The 24,697-nt window shown below is 37.1% G+C and overlaps 1 pseudogene; it reads left to right on the forward strand.

Moving 5' to 3' along the window:
* The window catches only part of LOC114890227, an 80,981-nt pseudogene extending 57,244 nt beyond the window's left edge, over positions 1-23,737 (forward strand).
* Positions 23,738-24,697: the final 960 nt, after the last annotated feature.

Below are 24,697 nucleotides of genomic sequence, written 5' to 3' on the forward strand. Positions count from 1 at the left end.
TAATTTCTGGTCTCATGTTTTCAATGAGCTATCAAGACAACAAGACAAAATTAATTCCAATTATGGAAAAACTAGGACTGTTTACTTTCATAATGTAATTCTCAATCAACTGAACTTATTATCCAAAATGTAGTAAATAAAATCATGAATGTGGTAGAAATTTTTAACTGTATTTAATAGTATTATAATTACTATTGTCAATTGCCATCCATGTAACTTTTTGTTATTGTTTACTTCAGGGGACTACTCATAAAAGGAACCTGAGCTGCATTAAAATTTTTGTGTTTATTAACTAATGCTTTAAACACATTGAAGAATAGCAACCTATTTACCTTATACTCTACTTTATTATCCATGTTTAGATACAACTCTGCAGTAACTGAGATGCCACTCTTGCCACTACAAGCTGATAGTAACAGCATTACAATTTAAGAGCATAAAATAAGCATATAAACATAAAACATATCACTAATAGCATCTAACACTCATCCTTAACAATAATATTAATATTACCGCTAATAATCCAGAGAAGGCTAAAGGTGAAAGAGAGGCATATTTGCACATTTAGGACAAGATACTTATATCCTCTAAGTTCCTATTGGTTTAATAGAAATCCACCAATGCTTGATATTTGAACTAATTATTTTTCATACATCTCCAAATTGATTAGCAACATTTGGAAGGGATAATGTTAAGCATTTAAAGATATGACAATGGAATTCCTGAAGAGAGTTCTTCCTTTCATAAGAATGGATAAGGGTGACTGTTTTATTACACAACAGTTTTGTAACACATCTCTTACCTACTTATACAAGGAAATGAAAAGAAAAGAGCAAGTCTAATAATATCTTTTTAAACACTGACAAAATAAATTATTTTCCTTGAGATAAAACTCACAGAATTTATGAAGTTTGCTTAAGAGAACAGAATCAACTAACAGTGCAATAAGAACAGTAATACATAAAACAAACTTTCTGTTAGCTACAAAACTGCTAACTCATGTTTGATTTCTTAGAGATTTATACATTTCAAAGAAATGTTTTGCCTTATAAGATACGATCAAATGTATTTTCACTGAAAAAGTAACAAGTTTATACCACACATACTGTGAAGACATATAGAAAGGCTTAATAATTTAAGGCAAATTACACATTAATTCTACTCTATTTTATTCCATGAATTAAAATCAACATATGGTTTTGTCTTAAACTGTGAAGGTTCTGTGTATTTCTATATTTCCTTTTCTTTTCAGCTGGAATTTTAATGAATTCGAATAAGCCAAGTGTGGGGAGACAAAGCAGTTTAAAATCTCTGGAAGTTTCATAATTAAAGGCTGTTTTTATATATCATTAACTCTTCTGTGGCCACTGCCAATTGCTCAGAAGGGAGATTGTGGCAGAGCAAGAGTCTTGAGAACCCTTGTTTGTGGCAGAAGTATACAGTGCCAGCCAGACTGTTAAGGGAAGAGCATGAGAGTCTGAAGAAAGCTGTCTGAGATCCAAACCCTGCATAAATACAGGTCTTAGTGGAACTGCACTAAGCAATTTCTTAAAAATGGCAAGGAACTATTTCTTATCTAATATGATAAAAAGGGGAGGCACTCCCAATGAGAAAGGAATATATTTCTCACCTGAGACACCTATTCTTTTTTTTCTTAGAATGTTTCTAAGAAAATGGCCTGGATACTGGATGGATAGTTCTTCAGAGTCTGTCAACTATTCTAGGAAGAAACATGAAAAAGAGGGTAGTACTGGGAAAATAAGAAAACGTACATGCAGTTCAAACTTATCTTTTAGTAGTAACAAACTTTACTGCAAAGAGGAAGAAAATTAGTAGTCTCTTATTGAATTTGCACTCCAGTTCTTATATTTGAGCCCCCAGTTTATCAGTGGAGTATAGGATAAATTATATTAACTATCTGACGTCACTGAGCTATCAGACTTTGGAAACTGCTTTAATTCTGCGAGATACAGTCTTGTATGCACAATATAGATAAATTACTTTTTTCAGATGGATAGTAGATACAAATTTGCAAATATACACATTTCTCAAAGAATAAATTGTAAATATATAGCTGTTAGATTTCTTTATGCCTGAATGGACTTTGCAAGTCCCTCTTGGAAATGATTTTCTTAGTCTGGAAGCCCCACCATTAGTCTAAAAGAAATGCTGATTCACTACCATTTGTAGTTTCAATTAAAAGCACCAGATGATAGGAGTACCTTTATAGGAGCACCTCTATACATGTAACAGACCAATTAGCTAAATTTCTAATAGTTTTTAATGTAGATTGTCATATAAATAATGGGAAATACACCAAAGTTCAAGCCATGAAACAGTGATTCTTAACGCTTTGGAGGTATATATTTCAACCTACTGCTAATGGGAATCTCGCAAACCAAAGCCACAAAATTGATGGGCAGGGATCAAGCACTTAAAAGCTGTTAGAGCACTCACCATCTAATGCTAAGACTCTCTTGCTAGGATAAGTTGGTCACAGAACAGGTTAGTTTCACACTAGGTCACCTGCCAACCTCACGAAAATGTCTGTGCAAGGAGGTACACTGCAAAATCCCACAAAACCGCCATCCAGCAGCACATCTCTCTTAGGTATTCATTTGGCTCCAAGAGGCCCAAGGCTTAGCTAAAGAAATGGAATCCTCAAGTTTCAAAGAACTGAGTGCACCACTTTCTGTGCACTTTCAGAACTGTGGTGTGGAAGCTGCAGGTATCTACAGAAATGACAAAGTCTTACTAAAATAACCTAGAATTACAACAGCCACTATGGGAATGTTCCAATTAGACAAGATTGTTCATTTAAGAAGTATACTTAAAAGCAAGGGCTTCCAAATCTAACAGAATGGTATACCTATTTTAATTGGCATGCAGAAGCTGTCAAAAGGCTTCAAGATTCCAAAACAGCTTCATTGAATGATTCATTGTAAAAGGCTAATAAAAAATTAAAGACCCAGGAGGTACCCAAAACAAAAGACTATAAAACTTACATGACTACTCCTACTCTCCTCTATTCTCTAAGGTACCTAGCCAGGTGTGTCTAGCCAGGAGTGATTAAGGGAGTTTTATAGGTACTAAAATATTTTATATTTATTAAATGCTTACAAATATATTATGGAAGAAAGTCTTAATAACCTCAAAGGTATAGATCAGGGCCGACATTTATACTAGATTTCATGTGTTAACTCTTTTTATCTCATTAGCAAGTTTTTACATAAAGTTTTAAAACTCACATCGCTAATACTTTTTCTTTAAAAATAAAATTCACAACTTATATAGCAAAATACTTCACTAACATAAAAGTGAGATAAATTTATATTGTTTTTCAACCTCTTTTAATTTGTTTTTAATTTAATGTTTTATGAAAACTTTCTTGTGTTAGTACATACAGATTTTACAGAAAATTTCTACTTTTCTGATCTTTATCCCACACCTAATCTTCTAAGAGAATAATTTGTAGTGATTTTGAACAGTTTATTCCCTATACCATATCCAGTGTCAACAAGATGGTGTATTCAGTGACTCTAAGACTTATTTCTCATATATTTCTTTCTCTAAAATAGAACATCCAGGGGACTTCCCTGGCAGTGCAGTAGTTAAGACTTCACCTTCCAATGCAGGGGGTGCAGGTTCAATCCCTGGTCGGGAAGTTAAGATCCCACATGCCTTGCGGACAAAAAACCAAAACATAAAACAGAAGCAATATTGTAACAAATTCAATAAAGACTTTAAAAATAGTCCATAAGAAAAAAAAATAGAACATCCATATTTTTCTCAGACCATCTTGGCATGGTTTTGTTTATTTGTTCTTTAATCTGCTGCTTTGATTTTCAAACTGTAACAAATGTGTGTGACAGAAAAGTATATTTTGAAACATTAACAATTATCCTTCTCCAGTATTTAGTTTCCATTGTTGATCTCCATTAGGCTATTCTGAGCTTCCTTTTTCAGAGAAATGATGTGACAAGATATTAAAGAGGGAAAAATCAGGTGTAGCCTGGATTTTGCTCTTCAGAGGTCTAGATTCTTTCAGAACAACAACAAAAAACTTTTTAAAAAGATGTGGAAAGGTAAATGATCAATAAGAGCAAGGCCTCCCAGTGTGCTCTCCTCTCTCTCACCATCCTCTCCACATCTGACGGGAGAAGGGACGATTCAGAGGAGTAGTAGGTTGGGGAAGGGGACAGAGATGACATGTAGATATGCAACCTTAGAGAGATGGTGGTTTCCTGAACCACATCCTGACCTCAGTGATCACAGTAAATCCCATGTCCTCCAGAGGACGAGGGGCAACTGAAAAGCTATCAGATTAAAAAAGCAATGCAATGGAGAGCAAAGCTATGCTGGCCCTAAAAGAGAGCCCTAAGAAAACTGGGAATAGTGATTTTAGGCAAATTAAGATTTCAATACTCCAGTAAAATGAGGACTTGAAATAGTAATGACATTTTTTTAAAAGACAAAGAAGATTATGCTTCTCATTCTCTAGGCTTTAGGACTAATGTTTTCCTTATTATACAAGTAAATTAATCTGTTTCGTCTAAGTGAACTTGAATTCAACTGTTATTTGTATCATTTATTTAAGTCTATTTTTCTCCTGTTAATCTGTCTTGTGTCAATTTTATTACAAGTCCAGCCACAAGAACTCAAGAGAGGTAGAATGAAAATTTCTTCTTCCCCAACAATCAAAGTTACTGATACTTTCTTCATCCTGAAAGATAGTAGTGCATTCACTGGTTAATAACTTAGATTAGGAGCCAGCCTGTAGGCTCGAATCTTAGCACCACCAGTTACCAGCTGGGTACGTTTGAACAAGTTACTTAAACAAGCTGTTTCTAATTTTCCTTATCCACGCAAGGAGGATATTAGTAGTGCCTACCTTATAGAGTTGCAGTACTAAATATATTATTTAATGCGTATCAAGTGTTTAGAACAGTGTACTGTCTGACAAATATTAAATGCCCAATAACCATTAGCTATTAGACTGATCATTCTACTAGGTCTTACCTGGCTTCTACCTCTGGGGAATTCATAAAAATGACTGTGAGGAAGCAAATTCAATCTGGCCCTTGCCTCATGGCTGCCTCTTAAAACAGAGAAAAGTATTCCTTTCTCAACATAGAAAGTGTGTTTAAAAGAGAAGCTTCAAAGTACAAAAAAGGAAAAATTTCTTCTAGGTTCCAATCTACCCCAGTTTTATTTCCCTACTACAGTTAAAACTAAACTCCATCTAGAAAACCATTATCCCATCCATTTTAAATTTCAGGCAATAGGTAGAAAGGAATTCCCATCAAACCAATCCACGTCTGAAGAGGATACCTGAAGTCTGATATAATATCTTTCTAATATAATGCTATTGAAACTGAAAGTAAAAACCATTACACCAAAAATCTTCTTTCCTAATAAGTACTTTAATGTTCCAGATGTTATTGAGCCAGATTTTCATTCCCTATACCTCTCTAGAGCAGGAGTCCCCAACCCCAGGGCCAAGAATTGGGACACAGCAGGAGGTGAGTGTCGGGCAAGTGAACGAAGCTCTATCTGTATTTACAGCTACTGCCCATAGCTTGCATTACCGCCTGAGCTCCACCACCCGTCAGATCAGCGGGGGCATTAGATTCTCATAGGAGCGAGAACCCTTCTGTGATCTGCGCATGCGGGGGATCTAGGTTGCGTGCTCCTTATGAGAATCTAATGCCTGATGATCTGCGGTGGAGCTGACGGGGTGACGCTAGCGCTGGGAAGCAGCTGCAAATACAGAATATCATTAGCAGAGAGGTTTGACTGCACAGAGACCGTAATAAATCAATTGCTTGCAGACGCATATCAAAACCCTGTCAGTGAGTGGCAAGTGACAATTAAGCTGCATCTGGTGGCAGGCTTTATAGTGGCAAGTGAGTTGGTGTACTTCAACTGTACAGCTGCATCTGGTGGCAGGCTGTAAGTCAGAATCCGACACTTATTTTAGTCCGTGCGTGGCCCACCGATTATTTTCCATCCACGCCTCTTTCCCGCACTATGCACTTGTCTCAGTCACAGTTTTGGTAAGCGCACAAGCTAACCCCAGACAAAATGAGTACAAAACAAATGTCGCTGGAGAGCTTCTTTAAAAAGGGGGAAAGACCCAATGACGAGGCAGCAGAAGACTCTAAGACTGCCAACAAAAAAGGAAGCTGCATTTAAAAGAAAATACTGAGTCCTATTTAATTATGAGTTCATTGCAACCAGTGATTGACATTCTCCAAGCCCACTTTGTATAATATGTGGCAACCAGCTATCCAACGAAGCCATGAAACCTTCAAAACTGCTTTGCCATGTGGAGACCAAGCACCCTGCATTAAAAGACAAGCCTTTGGAGTTTTTCAAAAGAAAAAACGTGAACACGAAGAACAGAAGCAATTACTGAAGGCCACCACTTCATCAAACGTGTCTGCACTGAGAGCATCATTCTTAGTGGCTAACCACATTGCTAAAGCTAAGAAGACCTTTACTATTGGTGAAGGGTTGATCCTGCCTGCTGCTAAGGACATTTGTTGTGAACTTTTAGGAGAGGCCGCAGTTCAAAAGGTGGCACATGTTCCTCTTTTGGCTAGCATCATAACTAGACGAATTGATTAAATAGCAGAGGATATTGAGGCACAATTATTAGAGAGGATTAATGAGTCACCATGGTACACAATCCAGGTTGACACATCTACTGATGTTGACAACAGGCAACAATGCTTGTTTTTGTGTGATATATTCTTCAGGAAGATGTGCATGAGGATATGTTATGTGCACTTTTGTTGCCAACCAACACCACAGCTGCAGAACTATTCAAGTCTTTGAATGATCACATAGCAAGAAAACTGAATTGGTCATTTTGTATCAGTATATGCCTGGGTGGAGCGGCTGCCATAACTGGATGGCTTTTTGGTTTCACCACTTGGGTCAAAGAGGTCGCTTCTGAATGTGAGTCTACGCACTGTGTCATCCATAGAGAAATGCCGGCTAGCCGAAAAATGTCATCTGAACTTAACATTTTCCAGGATGTCATTAAACTTATCAACCACATTAAAGTACATGCCCTTAACTCACGTCTGTTCGTGTAGCTCTATGAGGAGATGGACCCAGAGCACACACGTCTTCTCTTACACACAGAAGTGAGATGGCTTTCTAAAGGTAGATCACTGGCCAGAGTTTCTGAGTTACGAGAGCCACTCCAGAGATTTCTATTAGAAGAGCAGTCACCACTGGCAGCACATTTCAGTGACAAAGAATGGGTCAAAAAACTTGCTTACTTGTGTGACATATTCAACCTGCTCAACGACCTCAATCTGTCACTTCAGGGGAGAATGACAACTGTGTTCAAGTCGGCAGATAAAGTGGCTGCATTCAAAGCCAGACTGGAATTATGGGGGTGACGAGTGAACATTGGGATTTTTGACATGTTTCAAACATTAGCAGAGATTTTGAAAGAGACTGAGCCAGGGTTTTCTTTCTTCCAGGTGGTGCATGATCACCTATCTCAGCTTTCGAGAGTTTGAGCATTACTTCCCAACCACAAAAGTCCCCTGAACTGGGAAGGAATGGGTCCATGACCCATTTGTGAATAAGCCAGGTGAATCAACTTTGTGCTAGAAGAGGATCAAGTGCTTGAGATTGCAAATGACGGTGGCCTTAAAAGTATGTTTGAGACAACTTCAGACCTCCATACGTTCTGGATTAAAGTCAAGGCGGAATATCCTGAGATTGTCACAAAAGCACTGAAAAGCCTGCTTCCATTTCCAGCATCCTATCTTTGTGAGGCAGGGTTTTCTGCAGTGACAGCAACCAAAACGAGATCACGGAGTAGACTGGACATAAGCAACACACTTTGGATGTCACTGTCTCCCACCACCCCCAGATGGGACCATCTAGTTGAAGGAAAAATGCTCAGGGCTCCCAATGATTCTGCATTATGGTGAGTTGTATAATTATTCCATTATATATTACAATGTAATAACAATAGAAATAAAGTACACAATAAATGTAATGCACTTGAATCATCTAAAACCATCCTCCCCATCCCCAGTCCGTGGAAAAATTATCTTCCACGAAACCGGACCGTGGTGCCAAAAAGGTTGGGGACCGCTGCTCTAGAGGATCACGCACACCACCACCTATAAATGGCTTACTTGTGCTTTTGGTGAATAATTATACTCCTCTGTCTAACTGATGACATCTCAGTCTTGTGACTTGCTTTAGCCCATGAGATTTGAGTCATTAAGCTTTATGCCATAGTTATATGTTAAATTAGAGCAGAAGGTATCACTGGAATTGCACGGTTTAACTCACCCTCTTAATTTCTTTCCCTTTGCCACAAAAAGGGGGTGCTCTTCAGGTTGAATCTTGGAATGGAGACAATTTGAGCTAAACTGAGTCAAAGCTCATGTTTGATCATCTATAATGTGAACAAGAAATGTGTCATTATAAGCCACTTAGATTTTGGAGTTGTTTGCTAGGTGAATGATAGCTGATAGAACTGCTAAAATGAAAATCAGAGAAGTTCCACATTTCTCACTATTCCAGACCAGGATACAGGGGTTCTTACTTTAATTCACCATACTTTTACTCGGTTTATTCTGAATTGTTAGAATGGTTATTTCCATTTTTTGCCTTAGTACTGAATTTTTTGGATTGAAGTGACAGAAAATCTAAGCCAAACGTACTTTGAAAAAAAGTGGGTGGAATTTATTGGTATACATAACTCACAATCCCTGAGCTTCAAGCAGAAGTGAAATCTGAGATTCAGATAGTTTCCCCAGGACAAATTCTTCTCTAATACTATTCTGTTCTGGATTCATTCTCATTCTCCATGTGGTATCTTGGTAGCTGCCAACTACTCTTGGCTCATATTCTCAGAAGTACAATTACAATTGTAATAGTCAATCTTTGAATGCTTTCAATGTGCCAGACAACACTGTAAGGAATTTACATGAATTAACTCATTTCATTTTTGCTGTTATTCCATGAAATAGAAACTAATAGTATCCTTATTTTACAGATAAATAAATAAATGCATAGATATTAAGGTGCCTCATAATAGCTACAATTAATAAAGACCTAATAGAAAAAATTAAAAGTATTTAAACAGAAGTGTTTTTTTTTTTTTCTTTTGCAGTACGCAGACCTCTCACTGTTGTGGCCTCTCCCTTTGCACAGCACAGGCTCCAGATGCGCAGGCTCAGCGGCCATGGCTCACGGGCCCAACTGCTCCACAGCATGTGGGATCCTCCCAGACTGGGGCATGAACCCGTGTCCCCTGCATTGGCAGGCGGACTCTCAACCACTGCGCCACCAGGGAAGCCCTAAACAGAAGTCTTAAATGTCATTTTCAACAATCCAAATTGTGTCATAATTCTATCATTAGTTTAACTTCTATGTTAAATAATACTCTAAATTTCCACAGCTGAGATGTATGTTTTCTGTTTAGCTGCATAGAATTTTTTCACCTGAAGAATATATAAACAAATTGATGGGGAAAAGTCTTTCCTCAGAGAAAAATAAGGGTATTTGTATTAGGTGAAATATTATGTATGCAATGTCAAGAAGTTTTAAGCATCTGAGATATTATGCTTCAAGTTAGCCTGCCAAAGATTCGTGGATATGGAGAAAAAACATGACATTCCTGGTTCAACTACAAAGAACTTTGTTATGACATAGAAGCAGCATTAACTTTGTATTCTCAGAAGTTCCATTTGTCCCAAAGGGGTGAGACAGACCAGTCCAAGTGCATCATGGGAATTTAGGCTTAAAATAAGTGGGCCAATCATTGGCTTATAAAAGCTATATAGTTAGTCCTTCTACATTGTGGGATTTACCAGTAAATCAGAACATAAGAAGACACATTTAACAAATTGCTAGTTTAAGTTCACATTAATAATTAACTAGATAAGTATCTAGAAGGGTGTTATCATTAACATCATCATAATCATTTTTACGAGAGATTTTATGAATAGAAGTTATACAAAATATTATAGAAAATTTTGTGTCTGATTTGGGTGGAAAGGCAAGTGTTACACGCTGTTAAATATAAAAAAGTTATTTTATAAAATTAAGACACAAGATAGTCCCATTACTAATATTCAAAATCAAACCTAGAAAAAAATTTAAAGAAATAGGCTGTCACGTTTATTGACACTTAAAATCCAGTTTCCTAGTTTAAATTTATTTTCTTGAGTAGGAGACAAAGAACATACTTTTGTTGTGGTCTGAATCCATAGATCTTCTTCGCCATTATTTTTGTGCTTACTCTAAGGCTCTTTTCAATACTGTAGTGCCTCTTACAGAGATGCTGTTCCTGATAATTTATAAACTTGCTAAACTCAATTAACCATGCTTCCGTTAGCAGATTGAGCTACAGTCAAAATGGCATAATACTTAGGATATCAAAAGTACCTTCCTTTAAAACTTGCCTGTGGACAATCTTTCCCATCTCAGTTAATGGTGACTCCAACTCACTCAAAACGTCCTGAAGTAGAATTCTTTTTCTTTTTTTTCTCCTGCATCACACATTCAATACGTTGCAAAGTCATTTTAGTCCTAAATAATATCCAGAATTTAAGACCTTTTCCAATTACAGACACCATTCTCTCCTGCCTAGAAGCCAAAGCCTCCTAACTGACCTCCCTGATCCTACCCTTTCCAATGGTCTATATTCAAGAAAGCAGCCAGAATAAAATGCTTTTAGAATACTATGATCACATTACTTAAATCCCTCCAGCAGCTTCATGTTTCACTCTGGATAAAAACCAATGCCATTTAAATGGTTCCAAAAACATACATATTCTGGACCTACATTACATCACTGTCCTTTCCTCCAACTTCCTACTCTTTCTTCTGTTCCAAGCTCTTGACAGTCAAGGGAAACCTGTTCCTCACATCCTTGGTACTTTCTACTTCTATTGCCTGGAATGTGCTTTAGTCATTCATTTGGGCTATCTTAAAAAATCTATGTATAGAATGAAATGAGGATAAAAATATTGGGTAAGCAAAGGATGGCTTTTGGTGGATACCATTTTTTTTTTTAACTGGACTTGAATGTTGGAAGATATGGGGCTGAGTCTGCTGGCAGCTATTGGGCCACTACACAGACCTGAGAATAAACCACTTTGGATAAGAGTAGAGCCAAGAGTTAGAGAGAAACCAGATCTTAAGATTATAATTTGAGCTCCTGTATTTACTGCATTAAAACGTAGTGAATAAGGGTTTAATTAATTAAACCCTTAATTCAACAAGTAGTTTAGGTGGGGTTTATATTTATTTCATAATTTAAAAAAAACAAAGCTAACAAAATAAATTCAAATAATAAAGTATTTTCATAAGTATTTCATTTGTATGTTATCTTCTATGCTGATGTTAAAATTTAAGATGAACAACAAGTAGAAGTTAACATTAGATAAAACATGTATCATTTCTAGTTGACAACTATCCACAAAGAAAAGGTAGATTCAACTACATTCTGATAATTGGACAAAAATAATTTATTCGTTTCCCAAGTTAATTCAAGATAAGGACTGCTGCCTTATAAAATTAAAGTGGAAAGTCTTAAAATTAATATAAGAACTGGGTGGAAGTATAAGAGCAGGGTGAAAGAATGAGGAATTGAAACCTCTGGTGAATATGAAGCTATGTTAGGATTCTTTACCTTTCAAACAGCTAGAAACATGGGAAAAGTTACTCTGGTTTCAAAATTTAATACTAAATCTTAAAATGAGGGAATTTGCTACATTTCAAGAACAAAATGTAAATAAAAGGGAAATATCAAGTAGGAATTCAAATCTCAGTTTTTCAGTGAACGTAAAAGATTAAAATATGAACTTTGAAAAAAGGAGGGGGGGATTAATACCGTCAAAAAAACAAGATAAAATCTATGATTTAGGAGAGGCTAGGAATTGGAAAAGAGATTATACACAGAGCCAAGTGCCTTAGTAGATTGTCCTACACATAAAAATTATTTAAAAATCAGGAAGATGAAGTAAGAACACATTAATTAGATAAATCATGAAAGGACCTAGAATTTAAAGATGATTTCTGAAAGAAACAGAGGTTTAGCTTTCAGTAAAAAGAACACTGAGCTGAGAAAAAAAGAAGTGAGATGCAAGATGCAAAGGTAAGCAAAGACACTGCCAAACAGAATGATAAAGATAAAAAAGTGTTGAGCATTGACAATTACATACACTAATTTAAGTGCAGAAAATAATTAAAAGACAGGTAGAAGTAAAATAATAGCTTCTTTTCATTAGGGATGGCAGGAGGGCAGAAATCTGTGTAAAAATATAGAAGTAAAAAGTAAACCATTCAAACAGGAAGAAATTTAAAAATTGGGAAGAGACAACCACAACCACATTGACTCCCCCAAAATATAAAAATGATTGAAAGTAGAAGCTGAAAAAACCCACAAAATTAGAAGACTCAGAATAAGTTTGCAGTAATTAGTCTAATGATCAGTAACTATGATATATGTAAGGACTTGGTTTAGGTATTTTTAAATGCAGCTATAAGCATCTCCAAAAACATGATGATATAGTAAAACTGGAAATGAATGCATAAAAATTAACAACAAAACTCCAAACTGACAAAAAGATGGTGTCAAAATATTAATATCAGAGAAAACAGATTATAAAATAAAAATGTTTTATGAGATCTAAATAGTCACTATTTAATCATAAAAGTGACAAAAATCACTAAGAAAATAACACCATAAATGTTTATACATTTCACTTAATCTGTAGACTGATGTATTAAGCAGAAAATGAAAGAGTAGAGACAGAGCGAAGGAACGGACATATGATTCAAATAACATAGTATAAGCTTAGTCTAGTACAACAGTCACTTAAAAGCATACTTTTTCTAGCAGACATAATACATTAAAAAAACTTAATCAATAACTATACTAAAGAAATATATGTGTAAAATATAATAAAAAAATAAAAATATTTAAAATATTTTTATTAAAATAAAAATATTTAAAATAAAAAAATAAAAATATTTATTTTCACATAAAATATATGTGAAAATACAAAATGATAATATATGGTCACATTTCTCTAAACATATTAAAATAAAATAATATTAGAGAGCAAAACCAAAAACATTAAAAGAAATCTAATTTTTTCAAGAATTAGAAAATATAGTGCCTGCTACTCCACAGTCAGAGATAATCACATTGCATGTTTATAAAATATTTAAAACTAAACAGCATATGAAATACTGCATTCCCTAATTATGATTTGCAGTTAATATACTAAATGGATGGAAATTTATAGGTTCAATATAAAATTTGGAGCCAGATATTTTCTGAATTCCAGAAAAAGGTATTTCAGTTAAAAAAACAGACAAATGGCAAAACTGAACAAAAATAACAAATAGGAGAAAAAAGAGAAGAACAAGATATAATGGCGATAATAAAGAAAAAACTGAAATAGTTTTTTGAAAAAAATTAATACCAAGAGAAAACCTCAGGAAAGAATATTCAACAGCAAATTGAAAACACAAATAATGTGAGGAATTATAAAAGAAAACAAATGACCAATATGGAAGAGAATAAAGTAATACACTAAATTTATTCCAATATTCTAAAAGAAATACTAAATTCTCAATCTTGGAAAATATGAATTACCAAAATTATCTAAAACATATATACCTGAAAAACTTAAGGAAAATGAAACCTAAGTCCATAATTTTCCCACAATTCAGGCACAGTAAGGGCACCACCCGAAGGCAATTTAAGCAGAAAATGAAAGAGTAGAGAGAGAGCGAAGGAACGGACATATGATTCAACAACTCTTTAGGCAGTATGTATTACCTATCTTATACTGTCTATCTTACCAAATGGAAAAGGAGGGCAATCTATAAGAGCATCCATACTAACAACATAGTATAAGAACTTAGAAATATAAACTTATCTCATTAAAACGTAAATGTCTTGGATAAAAATACTCCCTAACTAAATCCGTATGATTGAATTATATATGTGTGCATGTGTGTGTAATATAAATTCAACATGTGTGCATGTATATGTTTAGTGTGTGTGTGCATGTGCCATATATATTCTCATCATTAGGATTATCCAAAAAAAGCAATGACGTTTTATCATCAGAACATCTGCTAACATAATGCACTGCATAAATTACAGGAGAAAATAATTATCTCAATAGATACAAATGTACACTTGACATTATTCTACTCTAATCTATAATAAAATAATTTTAGATAACTTTAAAAGATTTTTAAACATTTTACTATGGGTAAGTAATAAATTCCACAAAATAAATCACTAGAAAAACATTAGAAGCATTTTCTTTATAAGTATGTATGAAAAAAGGGCTACTATAAAGTACTTTATTCAAAAGTATAATATAGACACTAGGTAGTACAAAAGAAGAGTAATAAAAAAGCAGAAAAACTGAAAGAAATAAAGCAAAAACACTCTTGTTGGCAAATGTTAAAATGCATACAGATAATTCTTAGAGACTCTACAGAAAATATTTTAAGTAAGACAAGGATAGCTTCAAGATGGCTGAAGAGTAAGACATGGAGATCAATCTTCCTCCCTACAAATACATAAGAAATGCATCTACATGTGGAACAACTCCTACAGAACACCTACTGAACGCTGGCAGAAGACCTCAGACCTCCCAAAAGGCAAGAAACTCCCCACGTACCAGGGTAGGGCAAAAGAAAAAAGAAAAAACAGAGACAAAAGAATAGGGACGGGACCTGCACCTCTGGGAGGGAGCTGTTAAGGAGGAAAAGTTTCCACACACTAGGACGCCCCTTCATTAGCAGAGACGGGTGTGATGGGAGGGGGGAGCTTCGGACCCATGGAAGAGAGCGCAGCAACAGGGGTGCAGAGGGCAAAGCGGAGAGATTCCCACACAGAGGATTGGTGCCGACTGGCACTCACCAGCCCGAGAGGCTTGTCTGCTCACCCGCAGGGGCGGGCGGGGGCTGGGAGCTGAGGCTCGGGCTTCGGTCGGATCCCAGGGAGAGGACTGGGGTTGGCTGCGTGAACACAGCCTGAAGGGGCTTAGTGCGCCACAGCTAGTCAGGAGGGAGTCTGGGAAAAAGTCTGGACCTGCCTAAGAGGCAAGAGACTTTTTCTTACCTCTTTGTTTCCTGGTGCCCGTGGAGAGGGGATTAAGAGCGCTGCTTAAAGGAGCTCCAGAGACCGGCGCGAGCCGCGGCTAAAAGCGGGGACCCCAGAGACGGGCATAAAACGCTAAGGCGGCTGCTGCCGCCACCAAGAAGCCTGTGTGCGAGCACAGGTCACTATCCACACCTCCCTTCCGGGGAGCCTGTGCAGCCCGCCACTGCCAGGGTCCCGGGATCCAGGGACAACTTCCCCAGGAGAACACATGGCGCACCTCAGGCTGGTGCAATGTCACGTTGGCCTCTGCCGCCTCAGGCTTACCCTGCATTCCGTACCCCTCCCTCCCCCCAGCCTGAGTGAGACAGAGGACCCTAATCAGCTGCTACTTTAACCCCATCTTGTCTGAGCAAAGAACAGACGCCCTCAGGCGACCTACATGCAAAGGTGGGCCAAACTCAAAGCTGAAAGCCAGGAGCTGTGCAAACAAAGAAGAGAAAGGGAAGTCTCTCTCAGCAGCCTCAAGAGCAGTGGATTAAATCTGTACAATCAACTTGACGTACCCTGCATCTCTGGAATATCTGAATAGACAACGAATCATCCCAACATTGAAGTGGTGGATTTTGGAGAAACAATATATATATTTTTTTCTTTTTTCTCTTTTTGTAAGTGTGTATGTGTACAAATATTTGTGTGACTTTGCCTGTAAAGCTCTGCTTTTACCATTTGTCCTGGGGTTCTGAGTGTCCGTTTTATTTATTTATGTCTTAGTATAGTTTTTAGTGCTTGTTGTCATTGGTGGATTTTTGCTTTGGTTGCTCTCTTCTTTCTTTTCATTACTTTTTAATTTTTTAATTTTACTTTACTTTTTTCTTTCTTTCATTTTTTCTCCCTTTTCTTCTGAGCCATATGGCTGACAGGGTCTTGGTGCTCTGGCCAGTGTCAGGCCTGTGCTTCTGAGGTGGGAGCGCCGAGTTCAGGACATTAGTCCATCAGAGACCTCCCGGCTCCATGTAATATCAAACAACGAAAGCTCTCCCAGATCTCCATCTCAACGCTAAGACCCAGCTCCAGTCAATGACCAGCAAGCTACAGTGCTGGACACCCTATGCCAAACAACCAGCAAGACAGGAACACAATCACACCCATTAGCAGAGAGGCTGCCTAAAACCATAATAGGTCACAGACACCCCAAAACACACCACCGGACACAGTCCTGCCACAAGAAAGACAAGATCAAGCCTCATCCACCAGAACACAGGCACTAGTCCCCTCCACCAAGAAACCTACACAACACACAACCAAACTAAGCCACAGGGGGCACACACCAAAAACAATGGGAACTACAAACCTGCAGCCTGTGAAAAGGAGACCCCCCAACAGAGTAAGTTAAGCAAAATGAGAAGACAGAGAAACACACAGCAGATGAAGGAGCAAGGTAAAAACCCACCAGACCAAACAAATGAAGAGGAAATAGGCAGTCTACCTGAAAAAGAATTCAGAGTGCTGATAGTAAAGATGATCTAACATCTTGGAAACAGAATGGAGAAAATACAAGAAACGTTTAACAAGGACCTAGAAGAACTAAAGAGCAAACAAACAATGGTGAACAACACAATAAATGAAATTAAAATTTCTCTAGAAGAAACCAATTGCAGAATAACTGAGGCAGAAGAACAGATAAGTGACCTGGAAGATAAAAGAGTGGAAATAACTACTGCAGAGCAGAATAAAGAAAAAAGAATGAAAAGAATTCAGGACAGTCTCAGAGACCTCTGGGACAACATTAAACACACCAACATTCGAATTACAGGGTTCCCAGAAGAAGAAGAGAAAAAGAAAGGGACTGAGAAAATATTTGAAGAGATTATAGTTGAAAACTTCCCTAATATGGGAAAGGAAATAGTTAATCAAGTCTAGGAAGCGCAGAGAGTCTCATACAGGATAAAACCAAGGAGAAACATGCCAAGACACATATTCACCAAACTATCAAAAATTAAATACAAGGAAAAAAATATTAAAAGCAGCAAGGGAAAAACAACAAATCACATACAAGAGAATCCCCATTAGGTTAAAAGCTGATCTTTCAGCAGAAACTCTGTAAGCCAGAAGGGAGTGGCAGGACATATTTAAAGTGATGAAAGAGAAAAATCTACAGCCAATATTTCTCTACCCAGCAAGGACCTCATTCAGATTTGACAGAGAAATTAAAACCTTTACAGACAAGCAAAAGCTAAGAGAATTCAGCACCACCAAACCAGCTTTACAACAAATGTTAAGGAACTTCTCTAGGCAGGAAACATAGGAGAAGGAAAAGACCTACAGTAACAAACCCAAAACAATTAAGAAAAGGGTAACAGGAACATACATATTGATACTTACCTTAAATATAAAGGATTAAATGCTCCAACCAAAAGACACAGACAGGCTGAATGGATACAAAAACAAGACATGTATATATGCTGTCTACAAGAGACCCACTTCAGACCTAAGGACACATACAGACTGAAAATGAGGGGATGGAAAAAGCTATTCCATGCAAATGCAAATCAAAAGAAAGCTGGAGTAGCAATTCTCATACCAGACAAAATAGACTTTAAAATAAACACTATTACAAGAGACAAAGAAATACACTACATAATGATCAAGGTATCAATCCAAGAAGAAAACATAACAATTGTAAATGTTTATGCACCCAACACAGGAGCACCTCATTACATAAGGCAAATGCTAACAGCCATAAAAGGGGAAATCAACAGTAACACAATCATAGTAGGGGACTTTAACACCCCACTTTCACCAATGGACAGATCATCCAAAATGAAAATAAATAAGGAAACACAAGCTTTAAATGTTACATTAAACAAGATGGATTTATTGATATTTATAGGACATTCCACCCAAAGACAACAGAATACACTTTCTTCTCAGGTGCTCATGGAACATTCTTCAGGATAGATCATATCTTGGGTCACAAATCAAACCCAGGTAAATTTAAGAAAATTGAAATTGTATCAAGTATCTTTTCCAACCCCAACACTATGAGACTACATATCAATTACAGGAAAAAAATCTGTAAATAATACAAGCACACGGAGGCTTAACAATACACTACTCAGTAACCAAGAGATCACTGAAGAAATCAAAGAGGAAATCAAAAAAATACCTAGAAACAAATAACAACGAAAACACGATGACCTGAAACCTATGGGATGCAGCAAAAGCAGTTCTAAGAGGGAAGTTTAGAGCAATACAATCCTACCTCAAGAAACAAGAAACATCTCAAATAAAAAAACCTAACCTTACACCTAAAGCAACTAGAGAAAGAAGAACAAAAAAACCCCAAAGATAGCAGAAGGAAAGAAATCATAAAGATCAGATCAGTAATAAATGAAAAAGAAATGAAGGAAACAAGAGCAAAGATCAATAAAACTGAAAGCTGGTTCTTTGAGAAGATAAACAAAATTGATAAACCATTAGCAAGACTCATCAAGGAAAATAAGGGAGATGACTCAAATCAATAGAATTAGAAATGAAAAAGGAGAAGTAACAAATAACACTATAGAAATACAAGGGATCATGAGAGATTACTACAAGCAACTATATGCCAATAAAATGGACAACCTGAAAGAAATGGACAAACGAGAAATATAGATCAATGGAACAGGATAGAAAGCCCAGAGATAAACCCACGCACATATGGTCACCTTATATTTGATACAGGAGGCAAGAATATACAATGGATAAAAGACAGACTCTTCAATAAGTGGTGCTGGGAAAACTGGACAGCTACATGTAAAACAATGAAATTAGAACACTCCCTAACACTATACACAAAAAGAAACTCAAAATGGATTAAAGATCTAAAGGTAAGGCCAGACACTATAAAACTCTTAGAGGAAAACATAGGCAGAACACTCTATGACATAAATCACAGCAAGATCCTTTTTGACCCACCTCCTACAGAAATGGAAATAGAAACAAAAATTAACAAATGGGACCTAATGAAACTTAAAAGGTTTTGCACAACAAAGGAAACCATAAACAAGATGAAAAGACAACCCTCAGAATGGGAGAAAAAACTTGCAAATGAAGCAATGACAAAGGATTAATCTCCAAAATTTAAAAGCAGCTCATGCAGCTCAATATCAAAAAAGGAAACAACCCAATAGAAAAACAGGCAGAAGACCTAAATAGACATTTCTCCAAAGAAGATATAGATTTCCAACAAACACGTGAAAGAATGCTCAACATCACTAATCATTAGAGAAATGCAAATCAAAACCACAATGAGGCATCACCTCACACTGTTTAGAATGGCTATCATCAAAAATTCTAGAAACAATAAATGCTAGAGAGGGTGTGGAGAAAAGGGAACCCTCTTGCACTGTTGGTTGGAATGGAAATTGATACAGCCATTACAGAGAACAGTATGGAGGTTCCTTAAAAAACTAACAAAAGAATTACCATACGAACCAGCAATTCCACTACTGGGCATATACTTTGAGAAAACAATAATTCAAAAAGAGTCATGTCCCACAATGTTCATTGCAGCTCTATTTACAATAGCCAGGACGTGGAAGCAACCTAAGTGTCCATCAACAGATGAATGGGTAAAGAAGATGTGGCACATATATACAGTGGAATATTACTCAGCCATAAAAGGAAACAAAATCGAGTTATTTGTAGTGAGGTGGATGGACCTAGAGTCTGTCATACAGAGTGAAGTCAGAAAGAGAAAAACAGATACCGTATGCTAACATATATATATATATGGAATCTAAAAAAAAAAAAAAAAAAGTGTTTGAAGAACCTAGGGGCAGGACAGGAATAAAGATGCAGACGTAGAGAATGGACTTGAGGAAACTGGGAAGGGGAAGGGTAAGCTGGGACGAAGTGACAGAGAGGCATGGACATATATACACTACCAAATGTAAAATAGATAGCTAGTGGGAAGCAGCCGCATAGCACAGGGAGATCAGCTTGGTGCTTTGTGACCACCTAGAGGAGTGGGATAGGGAGGGTGGGAGGGAGATGCAAGAGGGAGGAGATATGGGGATATATGTATATGTACAGATGATTCAGTTTGTTATATAGCAGAAACTGACACAGCATTGTAAAGCAATTATACTCTAATGAAGATGTTAAAAAAGAACTAAAGAAAGTAAGATGAACATTATGAGACCAATTATGTAAAAGTTTAAAACAAACCATGTTGCATTTATTTTGTGGATGCACTTTGTGCTGTATTTTCCATTGTCAACCTGGCACCACCATCATGTTATTGAAACCTGGGGACTACATTTCCTAGAATAACCCTCTTAATGTGTCCTCTTAAAGTCTACCAAAGAAAGGAGCTCACTGATTTTTAAGCTGGAAGTAAAGTGGTAACCAGTAGTTTCAGATTGTCCATACATGGTTCCCAGTGACCACTGGAGGGCCAGCAACATCTCAGGCTGCCCTAGGTCTTTCCCTTGACTGGCAACTTCTCCACCACCACTCTCACGCCAGTGCTTCAGGCTAACTTAATAATAATTTATTTTAAAAAGACTTTATTTTTAGAGAAGTTTAAGGTTCACAGCAAAATCAAGGGTAAGGTACAGGGAATGGTTATTTCACTGATTCCCTGGCTTTAGCTCTTCACACACAGCTGTCCTGTTTCCTGTGTTAAAGCCCACTCACATACCACCTGCTGGTGGTTCTGATATTCTGATTGACATACATACATACATAGTGGAACTGAAATAAATGGTCTGGAAAGATAAATAGCAACGTCTAAATACCAGTTACTCTAAGGCAGAGGGAAGGAGAACAGGACCAGCATGGGATGCAAAGGTGACTTCCAACTGTGTTAGTTTTATTTTATTTACTAGGAAATACACTCGGAAGAAAGTATGGCAAATGAACTAACACTTGTTAAAATTATATTAGGTAGATCAGTGTGTGTTAAAATATTTTAGGTATTATTCCAGATTTTAAAAATATTTCCTTAAAATAGAGGTTATAAACTGGTCTTTCACCTGAGCCCCTTTCCAATATTTCCTTTTAAGTCATCAGATTTCTTCTTTAACATACTCAATTATGGCCAAAAAAGTATAATTATACTGATGGATATGGCAGATATAAAGCACCGAAATTATCATCATCTCATCTGACATTAGGTGTCTAGACACTCTGCTATTAAAATGATATATTATTACTGTAAGAGGATTTCATGAATAAACTTGATTTCCATTTCAAATTCAAATTTTTAGTCAACCATGAAATATTACAGCAATGTTTGCTAAATCATTTCATTGAAGTGCTATTTTAAACTATCTCTGAGGAAGCTTGAAATTTGAAACTTCATTGAGAGAGGGAATGAGCACATCCCCATTACTTTTCCAAATGAATATCACTAGGTTCCTTCACCATGTTCACTTTACAGCCCAAATGAAGAAAATAAACCTCTTCAAACGCTGGGTTGAGTGAATTATGCTACAGCTACCCAATAATCTCTTCACAACAAAAAGAACATGGACATTAGTTAAATCAAGTTCACTTATAATTTTCAGAAAAGGATAAAACATTTTTATGAGTTTTATCATTATTATGGTTTTATTGAGGTAAGAAGCATTAACATGGAGCAAGGGCATCAGAGTGATTTGAAACATACGGCTGCCTATGCCTACTATGGTGGCCTTGGTCTTACCCTTACTAACACCCTTACCCACCCCCCTGTCATTTCTTCTAATAATTAGTCTTTCTGTATCTCATCTTCTCCAAAAGAATACTGATGTAATTTTTGTCACCTAAAATTGCAAATAAATTTCATCTCATGTTTAAATGCTTCCAGATGAAAGACTCGAAACACTCTGAGGGTTGTTTAAGAGTTTTCAGTCATTAGTAATGTATTAACCCCATCCTGTGAATCAGTTAGTGATATGCTCACAATCATACCTCATGTGAGCACACCTGGATAACTCAAAGCTATTCTTAAATGTACCTTTCATAAGTACCTTGAAGAACTGCAAATACAACTTGCTTTCTCTGGTGCTTTGGGATTAGGAGACAAAACGCCCTGTTCTCTCCAGAAATGCTTCCAGATATTTATTTTGACAACTGCCAAAATGGGAGAATGAGAGCTATATTTTAGCCCCTGAGAGAATCTGGGAATTGCATTTTGACCCTTTCTCTTCTCTAGCCTCTTTCTTCACCCAACACAATTAAGAGTCAGTGAACTGGCATCAGCCCACTGAAGTTGGCCTGAATCATTCAAAATTTCAAACAGCGTAGATGTTACTCCATAGTACAGCTGCTTCATAGAATAATTTCACTTCATAGCCTAAATATTTGAAGTGATATGACCATTCAAAAAGGAAAATCTTATGGTTGAAGAGTAGACACTAAGAAATTTGTTTCTCTAAGTCAACATCAACAGGATTTAAAAGGATCTTGAAAGAGCTGAAAGTGATTATGGAGAAATAGGTACTCCAAGCTGAGAAAAATGAATTGACCTTCAGTAAATGAGATCTGGTCTCTGACTGAGACACAGGGAGTTGGGGAATGCTCATTGTGAGTGTCCTTAGTGTTCCTGTATCATTGTGTCATGCAAATAGTATAGGTATTTTACAGATTAAGTCATTTATAAAAAATTACTTTAATTCATATCCACAGTGTCCCAATCAATGGGTTGGGAACAGAAGCCTGTTGAAAAAGTCCATAAAGTAGTATATAAATAAGTAAACAAGCAAACAAATAAGTACTCCTTCAATACTGTATGAGAGTGTATGAATGGATTACCCATAAAGAAAGAGAGGGGGTTAGCCAAGTTCCTTTCAATCTTAAAATTGAAGTGAAAACCTCAGTGCATTGTTTCTTCAAGTTATGAATTCAATTTGAATATTATGTGGAAGAAGCTACTGAATACATTTGCTAGTTAATTTTACTTGCAATCTTGATAACTTTTTGACTGATGGATCTGTAGGACGCCTGGAGAATCAGGAACAGGGCTAAATAGCGACCAAGATTAAGGTATTTAATGTAGTGTAGATTGTTCAGAATAAACTGAATAGAGCCAAATTCTCCATTTAATAACCTGATTAACTGTTCTCCCTTTTTTTTTTTTTTAAATGTAGCACTAACTACTCATTCTATGGAGAGGAAAGATTCTTGAAGCATCTGACTTAACAATTTGTGAGATTTTTTTATTTCTTGGGCTTACCCATTAATATATTTTGTGAACTAATTTGTGACAATTAACTTCTGTAATAAATGTCTCCACTATAAATAATCATTCCTTTCCTCCCACTCACTCACTAAATGGGTGAGTGCTGAGGTCAGAAAGAAATATTATCTCCTATTTTGTAAGACACCTAAAATTTCTTCCACATATAAGTAATTTACTGCCACTAACTATATTCTTACTATGAATACTACTGTTTTTTGTTTTTTGTTTTTACTTCTTCTACACAAATTTATTAGGCACCTACTGTGTGCCACACGTGGAGACAGACTGGAGAGAGTAACAGCATGGCGGCTCTGGCCATCACCTTGGGGTTCAGTCTAGAAGAAGTGGAAGGCATGGGCAGCAAACAAGCATCCAGCAAAGAGGCCAAGACAAGGGGGCTGTGACACCCAGTGAGGCCTGGATGGTCAGGGGGGCTTCCCAAGGGTGGGGAGGGTTGGCCAGGCCAGGTAGCCAGCCAGGGTGAGAGTGAGAAAGGCCCCCAGGAGGGGGGAAACAGGCCAGGTGCAGGTCTGCAGGCAGCTGTGGGCTAAAGAGTATTGGGGGCCTTTGGGGAGCTGCAGATGCTCAAGGCCAAGGTCGGGGTGGGTTGCATTCCAGGTGGTGGGGAGACACCGGAGGCCTGGAGCAGCAGAACAACAGGCGGGTTTTCACCTCCATGCTCACTGGCTACCACGGGGTGGCTGACTGGGCTGGGGCCTCCATGTGGGGAGCAGGCAGACGACGTGGTGGCGCCGGCCTTTTCCTTGTCCAACTCCCCAAGTCCTATCTCCTGAGCACACAGCCTGTGGGTGCAGCACTCCTCAGATACTACTGTTCTTGTGGGCTCTGCTACTGAGACTACTACTAACATTACTTACTGTTATCATTGTTGTTGTTATTTTATTTCCTGAGTGAAGTATTGGAATTGCTCAAATAGACATTTGTTTTGATGACAAATTGAAATTATAATAAAGTAATTGTAGTTCAGGCATACAAAAATGGTAGCCATTGAGGATCTGGTCTCAGACATGTTCCTGCACCAGTGAGAACTCGAATTTTCTCTGAACTATATCAAACCCAAGGACAACACCAAGTGTTTTGGAACATCTGTCAGCTGCAACTTTATGGTCTCAAGGCTCCCCCTTGTAGCTATGCAACCATTTCAGACCCCAACCAATCCTTGCTTAACAAGCACCCTTGCTTCTTGGTGGCTCCAATTACAATTCTTGACAAACAACTTTTGTAGCTAACTGCAGCCTTTCAGCTTTTGCCTTTGTAAGCTTCATTCATTTTGTAGTCTGGCAGAACACAATTCAAATGTTTCTTGAATCTGTCTCTCGAGATACAGTCCTAACAAACCCCAA

The sequence above is a fragment of the Monodon monoceros genome, unplaced genomic scaffold (genome assembly GCF_005190385.1).
Source record: "Monodon monoceros isolate NGI ecotype Baffin Bay Population unplaced genomic scaffold, NGI_Narwhal_1 Super_Scaffold_11, whole genome shotgun sequence".
NCBI lineage: Eukaryota > Metazoa > Chordata > Mammalia > Artiodactyla > Monodontidae > Monodon > Monodon monoceros.